At 30.5% G+C, this 24,005-nt stretch overlaps 1 long non-coding RNA gene across 1 annotated transcript in view; it reads left to right on the plus strand.

Annotated features, from left to right (window-relative positions):
* LOC119602162 overlaps nt 1–24,005 on the plus strand; it is a 126,580-nt gene that overhangs the window by 23,442 nt on the left and 79,133 nt on the right. The window contains exon 2 of the long non-coding RNA XR_005231311.1: nt 5,825–5,883. This is a non-coding gene — a long non-coding RNA (uncharacterized LOC119602162). The remainder of the gene's footprint in view (nt 1–5,824; nt 5,884–24,005) is intronic.

Below are 24,005 nucleotides of genomic sequence, written 5' to 3' on the forward strand. Positions count from 1 at the left end.
AACTGAACTGAACTGAACTAGAACTGAACTAGAACTGAACTAGAACTGAACTAGAACTGAACTAGAACTGAACTAGAACTGAACTAGAACTGAACTAGAACTGAACTAGAACTGAACTAGAACTGAACTAGAACTGAACTAGAACTGAACTAGAACTGAACTAGAACTAAACTAGAACTGAACTAGAACTGAACTAGAACTGAACTAGAACTGAACTAGAACTGAACTAGAACTGAACTAGAACTGAACTAGAACTGAACTAGAACTGAACTAGAACTGAACTAGAACTGAACTAGAACTGAACTAGAACTGAACTAGAAATGAACTAGAACTGAACTAGAACTGAACTAGAACTGAACTAGAACTGAACTAGAACTGAACTAGAACTGAACTAAAAACTAGAACTGAACTAGACTGAACCTAGAACTGAACTAGAACTGAACTAGAACTGAACTAGAACTGAACTAGAACTGAACTAGAACTGAACTAGAACTGAACTAGAACTGAACTAGAACTGAACTAGAACTGAACTAGAACTGAACTAGAACTGAACGAAACTGAACTAGAACTGAACTAGAACTGAACTAGAACTGAACTAGAACTGAACTAGAACTGAACTAGAACTTTTTTTTTTTTTTTTTTTTTCATTTTAGTTATTATTTATTGAATCTTTCTTACATAGAAATTTACAATAAGTATTGAAATCTTAACCTAAACTATAACTAACGTCGTTATTGCCACTGCAATTTCAACAAAAGTTCTCGATATTTGATTATCTGGCAAAATCCAATGTTTCCGTTCTTCTCAGTCGTCTGTGACCCTCAAATGACAGCAACTCCCTGGCAAGGGGATTTGGGTGATCCATTAGTTTCGACAGGTAGGTTAAACAAGAGAGTTTGATCTCCTCGCGTATTATGGGGACATTGAGATCCCTATGAATATTACTATTGCGAATGTACCACGGGGCACCTGTTATTGACCTTAACAGTGCTGACTGCTTTCTTTGTAATTTTTCAACATTTGATGAGGAGGCTGTTCCCCACAGTTGAATGCCGTATAGCCATATCGGTTTTATAACTGTTTTGTACAAAAGCACTTTGTACTCCAAGTCTAGAGCAGACCGTGGTCCAATTAGCCAGTACAATTGAGCTGACTTTAATTTTATTTGTGTAACCTTGGCTTCAATGTGGTGAGTCCATGTTAAGCGGCGATCAAGGTGGATACCAAGATATCTCACATGGCTTTGTTCAGGAATTTTTATATTGTTTATCTGCACGGGAGGACAATTTTCCCTTCTTAAAGTAAATGTAACGTGAGTACATTTTGTAGCATTGACTTTTATTTTCCATTTGTCCAGCCATTTTTCCAATTCGCCGATGTGAAACTGGAGTTGTTCAGAAGCTATTGAAGGGTTTGCATGCATGCTTACAAAAGCGGTATCATCCGCAAATGTAGATGTGTGAGTCAGTGCGCTCGTTGGCATATCTGCAGTATATAAAATATATAGGAGCGGACCTAGAATACTCCCCTGGGGTACTCCAGCAGATATTTTTCGACGTGAAGAGATCACATCTTTAGATCTGATTTGAAAAGATCTTTCATATATGTAATTTTTAAGCAGTTTGTGAACATTCGCAGGTAGTAATGTGATAATTTTGTGTATTAGTCCATCGTGCCAGACTTTATCAAAAGCTTGAGAAATATCTATGAATAATGCAGAGCAATATTGCTTGCTCTCGAAGGCCTTTCGAATAAGAGTTGTTATTCGATGTACCTGTTCGATAGTGCTGTGCTTTCTTCTGAAACCAAACTGATGGCCAGGAATAATGCAATTATCGTTAAAGTGTACTAAAAGGCTTTCAAGCAATAACTTTTCAAAAAGTTTTGAGAATAAAGACAACAGGCTAATGGGACGGTATGATGTCACTTGAGTGACATCTTTCCCCGGTTTTGGTATCATAACAATCTCGGATACTTTCCATGAGTTAGGGAAGTATCCAATACGTAGCATCGAGTTAAAGATGAACAAAATAATTCTCAGTGCTGAATTGGGCAGGTTACTTATCATCGTGGTAGTAATTTTATCTATACCAGGTGATTTTCCTGCCTTTAGACCTTTGATTGTCATCTTCACGGTAGAGAACCGGAATTTTATTGGGTGTGGAACCACATTATTTATAATGTTAGCACTAATAGAAGAATCTGTATCATTTTGAGTAAACACATTTTCCAAGTGATTGGCGAATGCTTCAATTTTTTCTGACGTATTTCTTGCCCATTGACCATTCTGAAGGCGTATAGGTGACTCATATGCAATAGGGCACTGCATATTTTTAACAGCTTTCCAGAGACTATATTCTGTTTTCTTAGTAGGGTCTAAGTTTTTGAGATAATTTCTCAGATTAGATTCCTTATTATCCTTTAAAGCGATGCGAAGTCTTCTTTGGCACTGATTAAGTTTAACCTTTATGTTTGGAGATCGTGATTGTTGCCATTGACGTCTGAGTGTTCTCTTTTCTTTAATAAGAGACTCAATGTTCCTAGGACATTTCGATTTTTTGAAGTCTCCCAAGGTGACTGGGGGTGTAGACACTTTGACAGCATCTTGTAAGATATCCGTAAATATATCGACAGCGAATTGTATTTCATGGTCATTCTTCAATGAAATGTTTTGTGGCAGGTGTGAGCTAACATACATTTTATACTTTAACCAGTTCGTTTTCTTGTTAGGGAAACAAGAACAATAGTTTTCCAATTTATTTGGGGTTTCTAATAACGTTAAAATTGTAGGCGAGTGGTCTGACGAGAGGTCCAATGAAGGGATCACTGAAATAAATTCTCGTTTTATATTTTTGATTACAGCAAAGTCAATTAGAACTAGAACTGAACTAGAACTGAACTAGAACTGAACTAGAACTGAACTAGAACTGAACTAGAACTGAACTAGAACTGAACTAGAACTGAACTAGAACTGAACTAGAACTGAACTAGAACTGAACTAGAACTGAACTAGAACTGATCTTGATCTGAGTCACTCTTCTGAACTTAAATTTGTGTACCCCAAAAAAGGTATAAAAATAATAGAGCACATATTTTTTGTAATTTAAAAACACATCATTAACCCAGTAATAAATCGCAATTTGTTAAAAAATGTTTAACACAAAAACAACAACAGACTTTACAAAACCATTGGATGAAAAATAAAAAAAGCCTTATTGGTCTGGTACGCGCAGTAACTCATTGAATGAGCAAACCAACCTCTCTATCATCTTTAGGCCACATTACTGACATACAGGTCACGTAAACAAAAACAGCAGTAGCCAAAGCAGCAGCAACAACAATAGAAGAAGTGAAATGTTGAAAAATAAAACTGAAGCAAACCCAAATGACACTACTCCCAAAACACAAGTACCACCAGGACCGACTGACTCTCTATGCATTGTTATTGTAAAACAGGAAACGAACAACAGCAGTTCGCCGTTCCTTTAAAAGGAACGAGGGGGTGTACGAGGGCTTCATGTTTAACAAACGGTAAAACATGTTGGTTTTGTATCTTTTTTTCTCTACTCCTCACTCATGCAGAGAGGGAGGAAGAAAAGGGTGTTATCCTAAAAACAACAAAAGAACCTTTCCATGTTGAGGTTGTTGTTCAATGAAGTGGGCAAAACTGGGTAAAACTGAAAACTGGTCATACAGTAATGTTCGTCTGAAGAATGAGCAAAAAACTGAAACAATTAAAAGGGCACGTGATATGATCAATTTCAATGGAGCAAAAATAGGGGGGGGGGGGTGCAGTAGCATTACTATAGGAGAAAATATTTCAAGATTAGCAACAACAATAATAACAATAGCAGCCAGGCAGCAGCAATAGGCAAACAAACAAAAAATACAACAAAAAAAGTAGACCGCCAGCCCCAATAATTAAAGGAAATTAAAAAGGATGCTCATTAGCAAATTGGATGGGAAACAAATAACAATTGATACTACAATAATAAAACAACAGCAACTACCACAAATAACTAAAAATTTCAACAACATAAAACATAGAAAAACTTTTTCTGGTTAATACAGCTGATGGTTTGTTCTGGTTGTAGTTAGAGTCGGAGTCTGAGCATTTGAAATTAATTACAAATTGTTGCTAATTAACTGATTTTGTTCTTCTTCCTACGTTTTGTTTACTTTTTCTATTGATGTTCAATTATTTAGGCCCTGATATTTAATTGTTGTCTCAGCATTAATGCCCATTTAGGGCGACGACATTGGGAATCAATTCAAGACACAGCTGGGCTTTTAATGAGATTAAATGAAATGCTAAATTTATGCTGAACAAGTAAAATGTCGGAAATAATTGAAACATGTTTACTTAAATTGTTTGGGTAGTTCTTCTGAAGTGATAGATGAAGTGTTGGAATATTATTTATGGCAGCTTACTAACAATTTTTTAATCAAGAAGTTTTTGTGATATTTACGATTTTTTTAAGTAAACACTTTTTTAAAAAAAGTGGATATTTTGGTGCTTCTGCTTTCACCACTTATGATAAAAAACCATATATATTGAAAAAAGAAATTAACATAAACTTTGAAGGAAAACAGTTCTACTTCAGTTCTTGTTCGGTTCTAGTTCGGTTCTAATTCAGTTCTAGTTCAGTTCTAGTTCAGTTCTAGTTCAGTTCTAGTTCAGTTCTAGTTCAGTTCTAGTTCAGTTCTAGTTCAGTTCTAGTTCAGTTCTAGTTCAGTTCTAGTTCAGTTCTAGTTCAGTTCTAGTTCAGTTCTAGTTCAGTTCTAGTTCAGTTCTAGTTCAGTTCTAGTTCAGTTCTAGTTCAGTTCTAGTTCAGTTTCTAGTTCAGTTCTAGTTCAGTTCTAGTTCAGTTCTAGTTCAGTTCTAGTTCAGTTCTAGTTCAGTTCTAGTTCAGTTCTAGTTCAGTTCTAGTTCAGTTCTAGTTCAGTTCTAGTTCAGTTCTAGTTCAGTTCTAGTTCAGTTCTAGTTCAGTTCTAGTTCAGTTCTAGTTCAGTCTAGTTCAGTTCTAGTTCAGTTCTAGTTCAGTTCTAGTTCAGTTCTAGTTCAGTTCTAGTTCAGTTCTAGTTCAGTTCTAGTTCAGTTCTAGTTCAGTTCTAGTTCAGTTCTAGTTCAGTTCTAGTTCAGTTCTAGTTCAGTTCTAGTTCAGTTCTAGTTCAGTTCTAGTCAGTTCTAGTTCAGTTTCTAGTTCAGTTCTAGTTCAGTTCTAGTTCAGTCTAGTTCAGTTCTAGTTCAGTTCTAGTTCAGTTCTAGTTCAGTTCTAGTTCAGTTCTAGTTCAGTTCTAGTTCAGTTCTAGTTCAGTTCTAGTTCAGTTCTAGTTCAGTTCTAGTTCAGTTCTAGTTCAGTTCTAGTTCAGTCTAGTTCAGTTCTAGTTCAGTTCTAGTTCAGTTCTAGTTCAGTTCAGTTCTAGTTCAGTTCTAGTTCAGTTCTAGTTCAGTTCTATTCAGTTCTAGTTTCATTCTAGTTCAGTTCTAGTTCAATTGTTCTAGTTCAGTTCTAGTTCAGTTCTAGTTCAGTTTCTAGTTCAGTGTTCTAGTTCAGTTCTAGTTCGTTCTAGTTCAGTTCTAGTTCTAGTTCAGTTCTAGTTCAGTTCTAGTTCAGTTCTAGTTCAGTTCTAGTTCAGTTCTAGTCAGTTAGTTCAGTTCTAGTTCAGTCTAGTTCAGTTCTAGTTCAGTTCTAGTTCATTCTAGGTTCAGTTCTAGTTCAGTTTCTAGTTCAGTTCTAGTTTAGTCTAGACTTGTCTAAATTTAAAATAACTTAATCTTTAATACGCATATTTTTATATATTTTTTCTTTTTTTTTTATAGGACTGTGTAATTATGTCAAAAACTAAAATGTGTTGTTGATAATTGAAACATTTTAATATGTAAGTATTATATCTTAATATTTTTAGGTTAAAAGTCAGAAACAAAAGTAACTAAATAAACCCTTAAAAACAGCACAGTTACCTTACTACTTCATACCTTTACTTTATTTAACCAGATTTTGAAATTAAACTCCCTTCATCGCAAACTTCAATACTTTTTACTTTCATAAAATTCATTTCATAAAATTACATACATAATTTTTGTTCTCGTCTCTTTATCGAATTTTATCAAGTGTTGACGTCAAGTTTATGGAAAAGTTTCCATACTGTCGAGTGTCATCAAGATGATGATACCACTGTGTATAATTTCAGTTTTTGCCAGTTTATGCAAGCAGTTATTTAAAATATTTAAAAGATGCCATGATGACCCCAAAAATAAGGTGTTAAAACTGCAAGCAGTAAACGTAAAAGTATCATCGCCATTGTCATCATTATCATCATAATCATACGAATGGTTTCAGTTTGATTCAACAATAACTAACACATATACACTGCTTATACATTTTGTTCTGTTCTGAGTAGCACAACTATAATACTGACATTGTCAAAAGCTTTAATATTGTATTATTTAACAGTTGCCTGGTGAAAGAGACGCCATAAGATTGAAAAACTCAATATGTTATCAAGGAGTTAAAAGGAAACCACAAACTAAAAGTAACAAAGATTTGCAATTTATTTGCCAGCTCTTAAAATTTATAAATATTGCACTATAATACAAGTACTTTTTTGTTTGGTGTTTTTGATGAAAAGTACCCTCTACTGACTCCGAGTGACAATGCCTGTCATGTTTTTGTCAATGTTCATTAGTGTAACAAATAAAAAAAACCTTAAAATTCAACCAACCATACATGTTCGTTCATACAGACAACAAACCATTCATTCCTTCATCCAAATATTCAAACACACTGACGAACGGGCAAGTGGACAGCTAAACTCATACTAAATTCTATTGTTATTTTGGTTATTGTTGTTTTTATCATTGTTATCATATTAATATGTCTAAGTTGATGTAGCTGTATTAAGTCCCTATAACCCTACAATATTTAAAGTGACAATTAGCTGCGATTTCGCTATACTATACTACATAGTCTTCAAATTTGACAGTAGTATCATTATAGTCGCGACAATAGTCTACCTATTGACTGTCTATAATGTCGACTATAGTCTGTCTATAGTGTCGACTATAGTCTGTCTATAGTGTCGACTATAGTTTGTCTATAGTGTTGACTATAGTGTTGACTATAGTTTGTCTATAGTGTTGACTACATTCTTTTTATTTTTTACATTCTACATTCGACTATAGTCTGTCTATAGTGTCGATTATAGTCTATCTATAGTGTCGACTATAGTCTGTATATAGTGTCGACTATAGTCTGTATATAGTATCGACTATAGTCTGTCTATAGTGTCGACTATAGTCTGTTTATAGTGTCGACTATAGTTTGTCTATAGTGTTGACTATAGTTTGTTTATAGTGTTGACTATAGTCTGTCTATAGTGTCGACTATAGTTTGTCTATAGTGTTGACTATAGTTTGTCTATAGTGTTGACTACATTCTTTTTACAGTCAATAGTTTGTCAGTAATCGATGCTATAGGTTTTCTATAGTCGAAACTAGTGTCAGTCTACAGTTGAGAATTTAGTCGAGACTATAGTCTGTGTATAGGCTATGGTTTGCCTTTACGTTGGGACTACGGACAGCTTGCAGTTTAGACTATAGTCTGTCTGTCTATAGTCGAGAATGCAGTCTCTCTATAATTGAGTTGAGACTATAGTCTGCTTATAGTCGAGACTGTTTTATGTCGGTCTATTAACGAAACTAAAGTATATTAATAATCGTGATTATACTTTATCTATAGTCGAGTCTGCAGTCAGTGCAAGATCGATTCAGGCTTTTCTATTTTCTCGATATAACGCTAAAGTAAATAAAACCTTGAACTATCTTACTTGATTGTAGCATCGACTCTACTAATATTAGACCAAACAGAGACCAACTACCTGATTAATTGATGATATGATTGTCTACATAGTTCATTACAGGTTACAAGTGTTGCAGGGTATGTTTAGGAATTAACACACACATCTATATATGCTCACTTATAAACAAATACATAAATACTTATGTATGTATATTGAAAATTAAAACAAAAGCCGACTTACTGTAATTGAAAGACAAAATAAATTCTTTGAGAATAAGGGTGTGAGAAAGAGACATAGTCAATCTATAAATAACAGCAAGATGCAGTAAGGACAATAGTGGAGCAAATGCTGCCAAAGAAGAATTCCTTCTTTCGTTATTTAAAAAAATGTACTTTTCTCTTTGAAATCATTTTACAATTAACACAATTTGCATTTATCCCACTGTTCCATATGTTTAACATGTAACTAAACTATTGTATTTTTTGCACCCACACACTTAATACTAATGAAAATCAACTCAGAAAAAAATCTCTTCATTAAAGGATATCAACGACAAAAGAAAACGGATTGGCAACAATTTAAATAGAAATATGAACAAAAATTAAAACAAAAACAGTAAAATTACACACAAATGCTATAACAAATATATTTTCTCATAGCCGAAAAAATAAAGAGCAAATTTACTCAGTTTAGTTACTGTATAACTATTTTTTTTCTATGTCCTGCTGCCTTCACTTAACGAACGGCTTGATATAATAACTAAAGGAAATATTTTATTTTATTGTTGTTAGTTTTCTGTTATTAAAATATAATGAAAGAGACAGAGACCTAGAGGATGAAATAAAATAAAATAAATAACAATAGAAATAAAGGATTTAAAATATTGCAATATTAGTTCATTGTTTCAAAATCAACTACAAAAAAAGGAAAAAAAAAACGAACAAGAGCAAAACATTTTTGGCATACAATAGACATTAGTCTTAACAAGATACATACTTAGATACATATACAAACTTAAGTATATGTATTGAGATATTTATACACAGTTACATTTTGTAACTAACATTTAAATGTAGAGGAATATGAGAGAGAATTTTATTACGAGGGCGAAAAAAGTTGTTAAAAATTATTTCAACCAAATTCTATCGATACTATATAGTCGATACCATTGTTTATCTATAGCCGAGTCTATAGTCCATCTCTAGCCGAAACTATAGTCTGTCTATACAGTCGAAACTATAGTTGACTGGTATGTCTATTGTCAAAACTGTAGTCTGTTCATATTCGAGACTATAGTCTGGATATTGTTAAGACTATAGTCTGTCTATAGTTGTGGCTAGAGTAGCTACTACAGTCTGTGTATTGTCAAGACAATAGTCTGTCTATTGTCAAGAATATAGTCTGTCTATTATCAAGACTATAGGCTATCTATTGGCAAAACTAAAGTCTATCTATATTCGATACTATTGTCTGTATATTGTCGGGATTATAGTCTATCTATAGTTGTGGCTATAGTGGAGTATATAGTCTGTATATTATCTGGACTATAGTCTGTCAATGTCAAGAATATAGTCTGTCTATTGTCAAGAATATAGTCTGTCTATTGTCAAGACTATAGTCCGTCTATTGTCAAGACTATAGTCTGCCTATTGTTAATACTAAAGACTGTCTATAGTTGTGGCTATAGTCGAGACTGTAATCTGTCTCTAGTCTGTCTATTGTCAAGACTATAGTCTGTCTTTTGTCAAGACTATATTCTGTCTATTGTCAAGGCTATAGTCTATCTATAGTTGTGGCTATATTGAAGTCTATAGTCTGTCTATTGTCAAGACTATAGTCTGTTTATAGCTGTGGCTATAGTAGCGACTACAGTCTGTCGATTTTCAAGACTATAGTTTCTATATTATCAAGACTATGGTATGTCTATTGTCAAGAAAATAGTCTGTCTATTGTCAGGACTATAGTCTATAGTAGAGTATATAATCTGTCTATTTGTCTTTTGTCGAGACTTTAAGTTGTCTATTATCCATACTATAGTCTGTCTATAGTTGTGGCTATAGTATAGACTATAATCTGTCTATTGCCAAGACTATAGTCAGGGTATTGCTGAGACTATAGTTTGTCTCTTATCAAGACAATGGTCTGACTCTTGTTAAGACTTTAGCCTGTCTATTGCCGAGACTACAGTATGTCTATAGTTTGAACATGTCTGTTGTTGGTCTCACTTTAGTTGCAACCATAGTGTGTTATTATAATAGTCTGTCTATAGCCGAGGCTGTAGTCTGTCAGTAGTAGGGACTTAAATCTGTCTATAGTGTGGACAATATGCTGTCTATTATCGAGACTATAGCATTTAAATTATCGGGGCTAAAGTCTGTATATTGTAGAGGCTAATGTCTGTATATAGTTGGGATTATTACGGTTTGTCAGTAGTTAGGACTAGGTTCTGTCTGTAATCTGGCTATTTCAAAATATTAGGCTATCTTTCCACCTGCAGTCGATTTTACCAATAATTTTTGCTTTCGATCTCGTTTATTGTGTACTCCATATTAGGCGAGATCTATTGGTTTGTTACTTTAAGAGCAATTTTCTAACTTACCTCGTAAATGAGGGGGACAATTGAATTGAGTATTTACTTGAACGGGTACATAGTCACATGAGACAGCTGTATGGGCATATGTTTCTATCTTCATACATATGTACATATGTATGTATAAATAACGTCTGCCTGTGTGTTAGTGCATTTCCATGTGTTTGTTTTGTCTTTCTATACTGATATCATTGTCTAAATGGGTTGGTGTAGGATGTATATGGAATATATTGGTGATACTTGTGGTTGTCATGGTTGTTATTAAAATTATTTGTTAAATTCAATTGTTTTTATTGAGAGAAATTGTCAATAATTTCACAATAGTGGTTTCGTTTTGGTGATTATAATTACGAGTTTGTTTCCAAAACGTTGCAATTGAATTTGTAGAAATTGCAAAATGTTTTACAAAATCAAATATGTACTTATGTATGTAGGTATGTGTATGCAATTGCTTTTATTATTCTGTTATATTCTGCTATTTTTGAACAAAGACAGGCGTATGTGTATTAGAGCAGAAAATATATTGTATTGTGTGTATGTATGTGTTTGTATGTTGTAACCAAAAGTAACTTTTTGTTAGGTAATTACTTTTTATATAATTGTTATTATTACACAAGTCTTAATTGTGTTATTAAATTTTTGTATTGTTGGATAACTGTTTTGGAAGTTATCAAAGTAGTGGCGAATGGGATAGAAAGTTTAGTTAATAGTTGACAAAAGTAGGTTTTAATTTGGATTAGTGGTAATAATTTTGTTATCAAATAATGATGTTTTAAATTATTAATCACTCATACGTACTGTACATAATAATTATTACCTAAGGTACTTATATTATGTACAGTACGTATGAGTAATTTTTAAGCATTATGTGAAATAAATATTACTCATACTATCTGCACTTCTTATTTAGTTTAAATATTAGTGTTTTTTTTTGAGTACTTGAGGGGAATAAGTAATACTATTTGTTTCTTAAATTAGAAATTTGAAACCTTTTGCTGTGTTTTTTTAGGAAACCTTTTTCTTTTTTGTATGAAAAACATATATTTTATTTCTCTGTTATGTCAACATATTGCTTGCTATCTGTCAAAACATTTATGTTTCATTTAAAATACTTTAAACCGATTTACCAAAGATTACAAATCGATTACGTATGTATAACAAAGTGTATGTGTGTATGTCAAAATCTTTTCCAAACAAAATAACAAATTTGAAAATAATCTGAATATTAACTGCAGATTATAACAGAGAAACCAGAAATGGCAAAAAAAAAAAGAATAGAAGACGCATAAAATTTAATCCTGCATATTAAAACAAAGAAATTGTTAACACATCCTTAGAATTGCCATTTTTGTTTCTTTTTTGGAAAGGGCAACAAAATACTAAAATGTAAATACATTTATATGGCAAAAGATTGCATATTAAAATAAAATATTTCATAAAGAAAATTTAATCAAATTGTTAGCATTTGTATACAAGTTTTCATCATCAGTTCTCTAAAGCTGTTTTTCTTTTTATATAACTTTTTTTCTTGCATATAAAACACAGTGTTAAGATAAAAAATACTAATAATACAAGCAAAAACTTAATAATAAAAATAAAATTCATATAGAAAAAAAAAAAAAAAAAAAACAGAGAGAAAAACTAATGCCAATGTAAATAAAACAAGGACTTGCAATACTTATACAAACACATTTACTTAGAAATGTATGTATGTATGTGTATGTGTATGTGTAGAGTATGTAAACGTAATAAACTTATTCTCTTATATACCTACTTGCGTCTACATTTACACAATATTGACAACGTTTTTTGTTCTTTCTTTCTTTGTATGTTTTATTATTAATATTTGTAAGAATTTTTATGAAAAAATGTATTTGTGTGTGTGTGTTTTTAATACTGTTACATTTACATTTAGTTATAGTTTTTTTTATCATGTCATATATGAAATATTTCCGATAGTTTATATGTATGCAAATTAGACAGGCCCCATCTTGAAGGGATTCAGATAAAATCAGTTTGAAGCTTGCTACTTAAACTCCCCAAGGTTTTGAAAAAACTAGAAGTTATCACACAGCCAGCATTAATGAATGAGATAAGAGAACTGAGAAAATGAACGCCACTGAGTTCGGGTTGTAATGAAAATAAAGCCTTTTAGACCTCTATACTTTTAGGTTTTTTTTTTTTTTAATTTCTTAAATTTTCCTTTTTGTTCCCACCTAATGTTGAGAATGTAAATGTTGCTTTAACCGGATGGATTTTCTTAATAATACCTTGAAATTATATTTAAAAAGTTTTCTTTTTTTTATTATTATTTCTTGATTTGCCTAACAACGGTGATGACGATGTCAACAATAAATTCTACTAAACATAACAACAATCTGATAAACTCTCATCTTTACAGCATACATCGGATTTTACGAGGGCAGTAGCATTATTATTTAAGTTATAGGAAAATGTTTATGTGTCACAAAAGTGGAAGACAAAAAACCTTTTAGTGAAAAGTCGAACTTTTAGTGAATAATCGCAATTTGGTGAAAATGTCATTTTAGAGAAAAATCTCACTTTTAATGAAAATTCAAATTTTTTATTGTATTTTTGGTTACAAATATTGAAAAGCCAAAAGTCTGAAGCGAAAAATTTTATTTTTAGTGAAATATCGGATTTTAGTTAAAAGTCAGTGAAATTGCGGAATTTTCAGTGAACAATCGGATTCAACGAAAAATTGAAAAAGGGAATTTTTAGTTAAAAAAACTAATTATATTAAAATATAGATTTTTGTTGTGAAATATCGGACTTTTAGTGAAAAGTCGGATTTTTAGTAAAAAATTGAATTTTTCGTGAAATATTTAATTTTTAGTAAAAAAATTAATTTCTAGTGAAAAAATTTAATTTTTAGTAAAAAAATTAATTTTTAGTGAAAAAATTTAATTTTTAGTGAAAAGTCGGATTTTTAGTAAAAAATCAAATTTTTAGTGAAAAATTAAATTTTTACTAAAAAATCTAATTTTTAGTGAAAAATTGAATTTTTAGTGAAAAATTGAATTTTTAGTGAAAAATTGAATTTTTAGTGAAAAATTTAATTTCTAGTGAAAAATTGAATTTTTAGTGAAAAATCGATATTTTGTAACCATTTGGAAATTTAGTGAAAAATCTAATTTTTAGTGAAAAATTTAATTTTTGGTGAAAAGTAAAATTTTTAGTGAAATATGGAATTTTTTTTCATAGAAAAACTTGAGCTAAGCAACGGCTTTTTCATAGAAAAACTTGAGGTAAGCGACAGTTTTTTTTTCATAGAAAAACTTGAGCTAAGCGACTGTTTTTCATAGAAAAACTTTAGCGACAGTTTTTTCATAGAAAAACTTGAGCTAAGCCACAGATTTTTTTATAGAAAAACTTGAGCTAAGCGACAGTTTTTTATAGAAAAACTTGAGCTAAGCGACAGTTTTTATTGAAGCTAAGCGACAGTTTTTATAGAAAACTTGAGCTAAGCGACAGTTTTTTTATAGAAAAACTTGAGCTAAGCGACAGTTTTTTTTATAGAAAAACTTGAGCTAAGCGACAGTTTTTTTATAGAAAAACTTGAGCTAAGCGACAGTTTTTTTATAGAAAAACTTGAGCTAAGCGACAGTTTTTTTTATAGAAAAACTTGAGCTAAGCGACAGTTTTTTTTATAGAAAAACTTGAGCTAAGCGACAGTTTTTTTTATAGAAAAACTTGAGCTAAGCGACAGTTTTTTTTATAGAAAAACTTGAGCTAAGCGACAGTTTTTTTTATAGAAAAACTTGAGCTAAGCGACAGTTTTTTTTATAGAAAAACTTGAGCTAAGCGACAGTTTTTTTTATAGGAAAACTTGAGCTAAGCGACAGTTTTTTTTATAGAAAAACTTGAGCTAAGCGACAGTTTTTTTTTATAGAAAAACTTGAGCTAAGCGACAGTTTTTTTTATAGAAAAACTTGAGCTAAGCGACAGTTTTTTTATAGAAAAACTTGAGCTAAGCGACAGTTTTTTTTATAGAAAAACTTGAGCTAAGCGACAGTTTTTTTTATAGAAAAACTTGAGCTAAGCGACAGTTTTTTTTATAGAAAAACTTGAGCTAAGCGACAGTTTTTTTTTATAGAAAAACTTGAGCTAAGCGACAGTTTTTTTTATAGAAAAACTTGAGCTAAGCGACAGTTTTTTTTATAGAAAAACTTGAGCTAAGCGACAGTTTTTTTTATAGAAAAACTTGAGCTAAGCGACAGTTTTTTTTATAGAAAAACTTGAGCTAAGCGACAGTTTTTTTTATAGGAAAACTTGAGCTAAGCGACAGTTTTTTTTATAGAAAGCGACAGTTAGAAAAACTTGATGTAAGCGAATGTTTTTTCATAGAAAAACGTCCAGTAAAATTAAGCTTTTCTTTATTACCTCGTATGTAATCTTTGCATATTTAAATGTTTATGTAGCGTACATACATACATAAGTCTAAGTACTCATATCTGCATACCAATATACATAAATGTGTATATGTGTGTATATAAACCACCACTTTAGTTAATACTTTTTGGTTTATTCCAAGTCTTTTTTTGTTTAAGTTCAAAAATAAAACGTTGTTCCCCTCTTTTGTTATTGCTGTTGATGCTATTATGTTGCTGTTGTTGTTGTTGTTGTTCTGTATTTCAAATTCAGTTGTTATGTAAATGATTTTAGGAAAAGTAAATTTTCCGATTTTTTCGTTTCTTGTTTTTTTTGTATTCCGACGTTGTACTTAAAATATAAATCCTCACTTGACTACTGGCTATACAAACTCATACATATACAGATTAATACTTAGAATTTTATATTCGTATAGTTATTAGGGTAGGGACTAAAAATTAAAATTTTATAAATAAGCTGTTTTCTAAAGAAAAATTAGTTTGTCATTTTTCTTTTTTAAATGGGGACTACCCTAGTATCTGTTAGTAGTGCATTAACTCGTTTTGACAGTAAGTTGGCAGTTATTTTATTATATCGCTTTTTTTTTGCTGACTTTTAAAAGGAATTTTAGGAAATTGAGCATAATTTTTAATATTCACAGGAATTTAGGTTATTTGGCGGTAAATTCTTTACCATTTGCTTACATACATAAATGTTTATAAAAATCAAGCCTTAGCCAAATTTTTAAATGTTGTTTGAATAGGCATGTTGAAATTTTTTTATAATTTTAGCTGTTACAATGTTTAAGTGCTAATTATAGAACTACTTATATTCGTTTTTGGCTTTATACAAGAAGTAAAACTCCGTAAAAAATGGCACTAAGTTGACTTTGTTTTATACTCTGCAATCAGCAGCAGAGGAAAGCAAAAACACCACTGCTTATCCATAAACAACATATTTTATTTTATCTCTAAAATATTTATCTCCCTAATGATCTATGTTTGGCCAAAAGCGACATTGATATGATAAATACCTATAAACACAGTGGACGATTTTGTATTTTTAATCAATGAAATAATACACCATTTTATAGAAAAACTAAAACTAAATAATTAGGTCTTACGACACATATTTAAAAATACTTGATTTAAAAACTTTTTTTAGTAGATAAACTTGAATTGGTGACAGTTTTTCATAGAAAAACTTGACCGAAAGCGACAGTTTTTCATAAAAAAAACTTGAGCTAAAGCGACAGGTTTTTCATATAAAAACTTGAGCTTTATCGACAATTTTATAGAAAAATTTGATCTATAGCAATACCGACTGTTTTTTAATACAAAATCTGGAGCTATACGGACTGTTTTTTAATACAAAATCTGGAGCTATAGCGACATTTTTTCATTGAAAGATAGAGCGATAGTTTTTTTTGTCATAGAAAAATTTATCTATAGCGACTATTTTTCATAGAAAAACTTTTTTCCCATAGAAAACCTGGAATATAGCGACTGTTTTTTAATAGAAAAACTTGAGCTATAGTGACAGTTTCTCATTGAAAAATGGAGCGATAGATTTCTTTCGTAGAAAATTTGATCTACAGTGACTTCTTTCATGGAAAACTTGAGCTATAGCGACTGCTTTTCAATAGAAAAACTTCAGCGAAAGATTTTTTAATTAAAAAATTTGATTTATAGCGATTTTGAAAAACTTGAGCTATAGCGACAGTTTTTCATTAAAAAATAGAGCGACAGATTTTTTCATAGAAAAATTTTATCTATAGCGACTATTTTTCCTAGAAAAGCTTGAGCTATGGCGACTATTTTTTTCATACAAAACCTGGACTATAGCGACTGTTTTTGCGACAGTTTTTCATTAAAAAATATATCTATAGCTACTATTTTGCATAGAAAAACTTAAGGGTCTTTATTTTTATAGAAAACCTGCACTATAGCGACTGCTTTATTAAGAATGGAGCGACAGACTTTTTGCATAGAAAATTTATAGCGACTTTTTTCATAGAAAACTTGAGCTATAGCGACTGTTTTTAATAGAAAAACTTGAGCTATAGCGACTTTTTTCATTGGAAATTAGAGCGACATATTTTTTTCATAGAAAAATGTTATCTATAGCGGCTTTTTTCCTAGAAAAACTTGAGCTATGGCGACTATTTTTTTTCATACAAAACCTGGACTATAGCAACTGTTTTTGTATAGAAAAACTTGAGCTATAGCGACTATTTTTATATAAAAAATCCTGAGCTATGGCGACTGTGTTTGTACAGAAAATCATAAGCGACTGTTTTTGTACAGAAAAACTTGAATTATAGCGACTGTTTTTATGTAGAAAAACTTGAGCTATTGCGACTATTTTTGTGTAGAAAATTGTGAGCAATAGCGACTGTGTTTGTATAGAAAAACTTAAACTATAGAGACTGTGTTTGTATAGGAAAACTTGAGCGACTGTTTTTGTATAGAAAAACTTGAGCTATAGCGACTATTTTTGTATAGGAAAACTTAAGCTATAGCGACTGCTTTTTTTATAGAAAACCTGGCATGTAGCGACTGTTTTTTAAGCAGGCGATAGTTTTCATAGGAAATCTTAAGCTGGCAACTGATTTCCATATTTTGAAATTGTATATTTGCTAATAAACATTTCAGCTAGATTTGTTCCACAGTAAAATGACAACAACAATTTTGTAAAATAAAACTTAGATTTATTCATTTCTTCAGTCACTTAAAACTGACTAACTGGCTGGTTGACAGACTGTGTGACTGACTGAATAAATGTATAAATGAATGAGTTACTAACTAAGTGAATGTATAAGTATGTGCATATGTAAGCTGCACACATACATGTAAAAAAAAGTATAATATTCACTTAGAATATAAACTCGACATACATAAATGCCTTGAGCGTTGACATATGCCTTTTGGCATTGGCATCTACCAAACATACAGACGTACAAGTAAAATAAAATAGAAAAGAGAAAAATATTTAAAGGATAACAAGAGAGAAAGACAGGAGCAAGTGTGTGAGAGCAAGTGACTTTATGTCTGTGTGAATTTACCAGAATATAAAATTGTATTTTTGTGTATGTATGTATGTTTGTGTTTAATACGAGTACTACTTAAAGAATTCATTAAGTTTCTTGCTTTTCTTTTATTCTTTTATTTTCTTTTTCATTATTCATTTCATTTTCTTAATAAAATTCTTTTGATATTTTATTTTTTTTTTATTATACTTGAAGAGAAGACTACAGTAGCTCACACATACACACACACACACACGTCAATTGCATTCTACGAGAAAAAAGAAAAAAAAAAGAATTAGTCTTAATAATAAAACTGACTGATATTGAAGATGACTTAAAAAATCATAATATTTTTGTTTACAATTATTTCATTTTATTGTTTTCGTTATTTTATTATGTATTTATATGACGACTGGGTTGCATGGAAGTGGTTGCACAAAATGTGTGTTTTTATGTCATTATGTCTGCTGTTCTCATTGTGTCTTAAAAGTCGGCGTAATTTTGTTTGTCTGTGTGTGTATATGTTAGGTTTTTATTATAGAATTATAACTGACGATTTTGTTTTGTTTAATGTCATAATATTTTTTTATGAATTTGCTTTTCTACTTGTTTTCTTTTTTTAGAATTGTTTAATTTTAGAACTGTTTTTCTTTCTACTTTGAATCCTTTTTGATGTTATTTGTTTAATACGACAGGATATTAAATAATTTTCTATAGAAGATAAAAATATTTTTGTAGAAAATTGGGAAAATATAGTTTTTTTTACTAGCTGCAGTTTTTATAAAAAAAAACTTGAGATTTAGCGACAGTTTTCAATAGATAAACTTGAGCTATAGCGACAGTTTTCTATAGAAAAATTTGAGCTATAGCGACAGTTTTCAATAGAAAAACTGGAGCTATAACGACAGTTTTCAATGTTTTTGATGTTATTTGTTTAATACGACAGGATATTAAATAATTTTCTATAGAAGATAAAAATATTTTTGTAGAAAATTGGGAAAATATAGTTTTTTTTACTAGCTGCAGTTTTTATAAAAAAACTTGAGATTTAGCGACAGTTTTCAATAGATAAACTTGAGCTATAGCGACAGTTTTCTATAGAAAAACTGGAGCTAAGGGCGACAGTTTTCAATAGAAAAACTGGAGCTATAGCGACAGTTTTCAATAGAAAAATCTTAATATATAGCGACAGTTTTGCATAAAACAACTTAAACTATAGCGACAGATTTCCATAGATAAACATAAGCTATAGCGACAGTTTTCAATAGAAAAACTTGAGCTATAACGACAGTTTTCTATAGAGTTTTCTATAGAAAAACTTGAGTTATAGCGACAGTTTTTTATAGGAAACTTGAGCTGTAGCGACAGTTTTCTATAGAAAAACTTGAGCTATAGTGACAGTTTTCTATAGAAAAACTTAAGCTATAGCGACAGTTTTCTAAAGAAAAACTTGAGATATAGCGACAGTTTTCCATAGATAAAATGGAGCTATAGCGATAGTTTTCCAAAGAAAAACTTGAGCAATAGAAACAGCATTCCATAGAAAAACTTGAGCTATAGCGACAATTTTCCATAGATAAACATAAGCGTTAGCGACAGTTTTCCATAGAAAAATCTTGAGATATAGCGACAGTTTTCCATAAAACAACTTGAATTATAGCGACAGCTATATCAACAGTTTTCAATAGAAAAACTTGGGCTATAACGACAGTTTTAAATAGAAAAACTCTTGACAGTATTCTATAGAAAATCTTGAGCTATAGCGACAGTTTTCTTTAGGAAAAATTGAGCTATATCGACAGTTTTGTATAAAAAAATCAAGAGATATAGCGACACATCTATAGAAAAAATTGAGCTGTAGCGACAGTTTTCGATAAAAAAAACTTCAGCTAGCGACAGTTTTTGTAGACAAGCTTTACAGAATGTTTGAAGTTGGAGTCAAGTCTTTCATATAAAAACATAAACTGGCGACAAATTTTATATAAAAATGTTTCATAGATGCTAGGAGCTAGAAAATTTTGAGTCAAAGACAGTTTTTTGATAGAAAAACTTGAGCGACAGTTTTTGATAGAAAAACAGACTTGTTCCTCAGTTATGTTTTATAGAAAAACTTGAGCGTCAGTTTTTTATATAGGAAAACTTGAGAGTCAGTTTTGAGCTAACGACAGTTTTTTGATAGAAAAACTTGAGCGAAAATTTTTCAATTTTTTTATAGAAAAACTTGTTGATAAAAAAACTTGTAAAAGCGACAGTTTATCATATATAACTTGAAGGTTTTTTTTATAGAAAAACTGGAGGGTTAGTTTTTTTTATAGAAACACCTTGAGCTAACGACAGTTTTTTTTTATAGAAAAACTTGAGCGATAGTTTTTCATAGAAAAAAGACTTGTGCGTCAGTTTTGTTTTATAGAAAAACTTGAGCGAAGGCTTGTTGATGGAAAAACTTGTAAAAGCGACAGTTTTTCATATATAACTTGATAGAAAGACTTGAGCGATAGTTTTTTTGATAAAAAAACTTGAGCTTCAGTTTTTTTATAGAAAATCTTGAACGACAGTTTTTTTTTATTAAAACTTAAACGACAGTTTTTTTGATAGCAAAACTTGAGCTTACGAAAGTTTTTTATATAAAACTTGGGCTAGCGACAGTTTTTTATAGAAAAACTTGAGCTTGCGACAGTTTTCTTAGAAAAACTTGAGCTTGCGACAGTTTTCTTAGTAAAACTTGAGCTTGCGACAGTTTTCTTAGAAAAACTTGAGCTTGCGACAGTTTCCTTAAAAAACTTGAGCTTCAGTTTTTTATAGTAAAACTTTAGTCAGCGACAGATAGAAAAACTTAAGCGATAGTTAGCGACAGTTTTTCATAATTTCATGTTAAATATCATTATTTAAGTCCTTTAAAGTTAATATCATTAATATTTCAAAAACTGTCAATTAATTTCTTTAATTAATACCAATATTTTCCATATTTTTCCATTTTCAACAACAACGAGCTAAATATTTTATCGCCATCACTCCTCACTCATCATTACCTTTCATTCTTTACCTCTTATCACTCTTTATGTTGGCAAAATTACCTGTTCATCACTTTATTTTTTCTTTTAAATTTTATTAGTTCCATTTTGTGGTAAAACATTTCCAGCAAAATAAATGCATAAGTGAATTTCAACACTGCTTATGTGTCATACAGCAGCAGATAATGCAGAAATTCTCTTATTTTTTAAATTGCCTTCAGCTTTAACGCTTTATACAACGAAGTGTTTATATACTTTTTTTGTTTTTTATATTTTTAACTTTCCTTGCTTTACATTCGTGGTGTCTTTTCTAGGCTGTTGTTGTTGTTTTTCTTGTCTGTTGTCAGTTTAAACGTCAACTGTCATTTTTTATTATTACTACTTGTGCTTGTATGTAGCTCAAGGTTGTTGAGGAATACTTTTTTTTTTTTAAAAGTGGAAATAAATATCAGTAAATGTTATGGAATTGAGTTAAATATCTTTTCTTACCTGTTATACCTATAAATCCACTTACCGGTTATTTGATGAAAATTAATTTGAAATAGTGACTCTCTTTATTATTTTCGTTTATGTTTTTCTTTTAAGTCTAAGAAAATATTCATCAAAATTGATATGATGATATTTTGCATTAAACTTCAAATAAATGTAAATCTTATAAAATATTCATGGTTTTTGAAGGCATCGATAGAGGGGAAATGGTGGCTTTAGTATCGACAAACTTACACCGAAATTTTTAAGCTGACGAAAGTTTTTCGTAGAATTTCGATAATTTTTACAAGATTTTTTTGGTGAATTCGTTAAAGAAAATTTTACCAGAAGGCAACCTCCCCAGTTTGTTATTCACACACATTCCCATTTCTTTATTTATTTTTTAAAAAAATTTCATCAGTGTAAAAAACATAAAATTTTGCGATTTTCAATATTACTCATACGCATTGGTAGTTATTTATTTATTTATTTTTCAGTTCGCATTAGGAAAATTTATTTTTCACAATCAAAATCTTTAAGCATCATGGGAGGTTGATATACGAAATACTACAGACCGTATTTGTATAATAAATAAGTAAAAAAAAAGTGTGTAAAAGTGTGTTTGTTAACAATAAAACGAAAACAGAAGCAGCATCAGCATCAGAATTTGAGTGGAAAAATAAATGTAAAGAAAAGAAAACCCATCAATATTTTTGTTTGATGTTTTCATTTTTAAATGAGTTCACAATTTATACAAATATTGACTTTTTAGATTGACAAATAATAATGTTTACACACACACACAGCTAGAGGCACTCTTTCAATATATACATACAATCTTACACTCACTTACTTACTTACTTATACATTCAATCACAAGCACACTTTTCTCTTCCTTTCTTCTCCTCTCATCACAATTTAGTTCATTTTTCAACAAAGTTTTTATTTTTCGATTTTCTAGACAAGTTAACCTTAACGCCCACTTTACTTACACACCTCCCTACCGCGACCCCCTTTTTCATTATTTGACATTCACATCAAGCCCTTCAATTATAGTTTTAATGTCTTCTTCATTATTCACAATAATAGGAAAATGTTGTGAAAGGCGTTGAGCAGGGCTAAAGGATTAGACAGTTTGTGGGTGAGCTATGGAGGGTTGACAAGAGGAAAACTTTAATATTTTAATGTGTTATTTTAAGCTTTAGTAGACGTCGCTGCTAAAATAGAAAGTGTGATTTTGGGTAACAAATTTTGGTTTTTTGTTTTATACAAAATGGTTTTATAAATATTTTGTTAATTAATTTTGTAACACACACACTTACACAGCTAAATAAATACAAAAAACTCTCAAATTACTTTTAGTAGTTTAAAATTTATTTTATTTGCTTGTATGTGCGTGTGTGTGTGTTTGCTTTTTTATTATATTTTTAACTGTTTGTGACAGACAACAACTCAGTTCAACTCAACCGAAGTGAACTGAACTCTTTGGCTCAACTCAATCCAAGTGAACTGAACTTTGAACTCTTTTGTTTTTGTTGCTATTCATAAACACACACACATATACTCACACTCCTTTTTTCACATTCATAAACAGTTAATCATAACAAATCATGGGAAAAATCCTTTTTTTCTCTTTGTATGTGTGTTAGATTATTTGTATTTCATGATAAATTTTACAAAAGACTGGTGATATTTTTTCGTTGTCGTTGTTGTTGTGGGGTTCCTTTTTCAAAGTCATAAAATTAATTAGTGTTTTATATGCTGCCAATTTCTGTTTTGTAAAATTTTTATAGAGAATTCTCCTTAGAGTTTTAGGGTTTTTAATCATGATATTTGAAAATAATCTGTACAGGGGGTTGAGATGAATATATTTTCTACTGAATGTGATTCAAAGTAAATATTTTAATAAATAAATATTTTAATAGAGAGAAATGAATTAACTAACTAACTAACTAACTAACTAACTAACTAACTAACTAACTAACTAACTAACTAACTAACTAACTAACTAACTAACGAACTAACTAACTAACTAACTAACTAACTAACTAACTAACTAACTAACTAACTAACTAACTAGACTAACTAACTAACTAACTAACTAACTACTAACTAACTAACTAACTACTAACTAACTACTAACTACTAACTAACTAACTAACTAACTAACTAACTAACTAACTACTAACTAACTAACTAACTAACTAACTAACTAACTAACTAACTACTAACTAACTAACTAACTAACTAACTAACTAACTAACTACTAACTAACTAACTAACTAACTAACTAACAACTAACTAACGAAACTAACGAAACGAACAACTAACTAACTAACTAACTAACTAACTAACGAACTAACAACTACTAACTAACTAACTAACGAACTAACTAACTAACTAACTAACAACTAACTAACGAACTAACGAACAACGAACTAAACTAACTAACGAACTAACTAAAACGAACTAACGACAATAACGAACGAACTAACAACTAACTAACGACTAACTAAACTAACTAACTAAACTAACTAACTAAAACTAACTAACTAACTAACTAACTAACTAACTAACTAAACTAAGAACTAACTAAAGAACTAACTCTAACGAACGAACGAACGAAAAACGAACGAACGAACGAACTAACGAAGAACGAACGAAAAGAACGAACGAAAGAACGAAGAACGAACGAACGAAACGAAACGAACGA

This window comes from Lucilia sericata, unplaced genomic scaffold (assembly GCF_015586225.1).
Source record: "Lucilia sericata isolate MDLA Ls3-8-SP2 unplaced genomic scaffold, ASM1558622v1 Contig000212F_arrow, whole genome shotgun sequence".
In the NCBI taxonomy this organism is placed as follows: Eukaryota; Metazoa; Arthropoda; class Insecta; order Diptera; family Calliphoridae; genus Lucilia; species Lucilia sericata.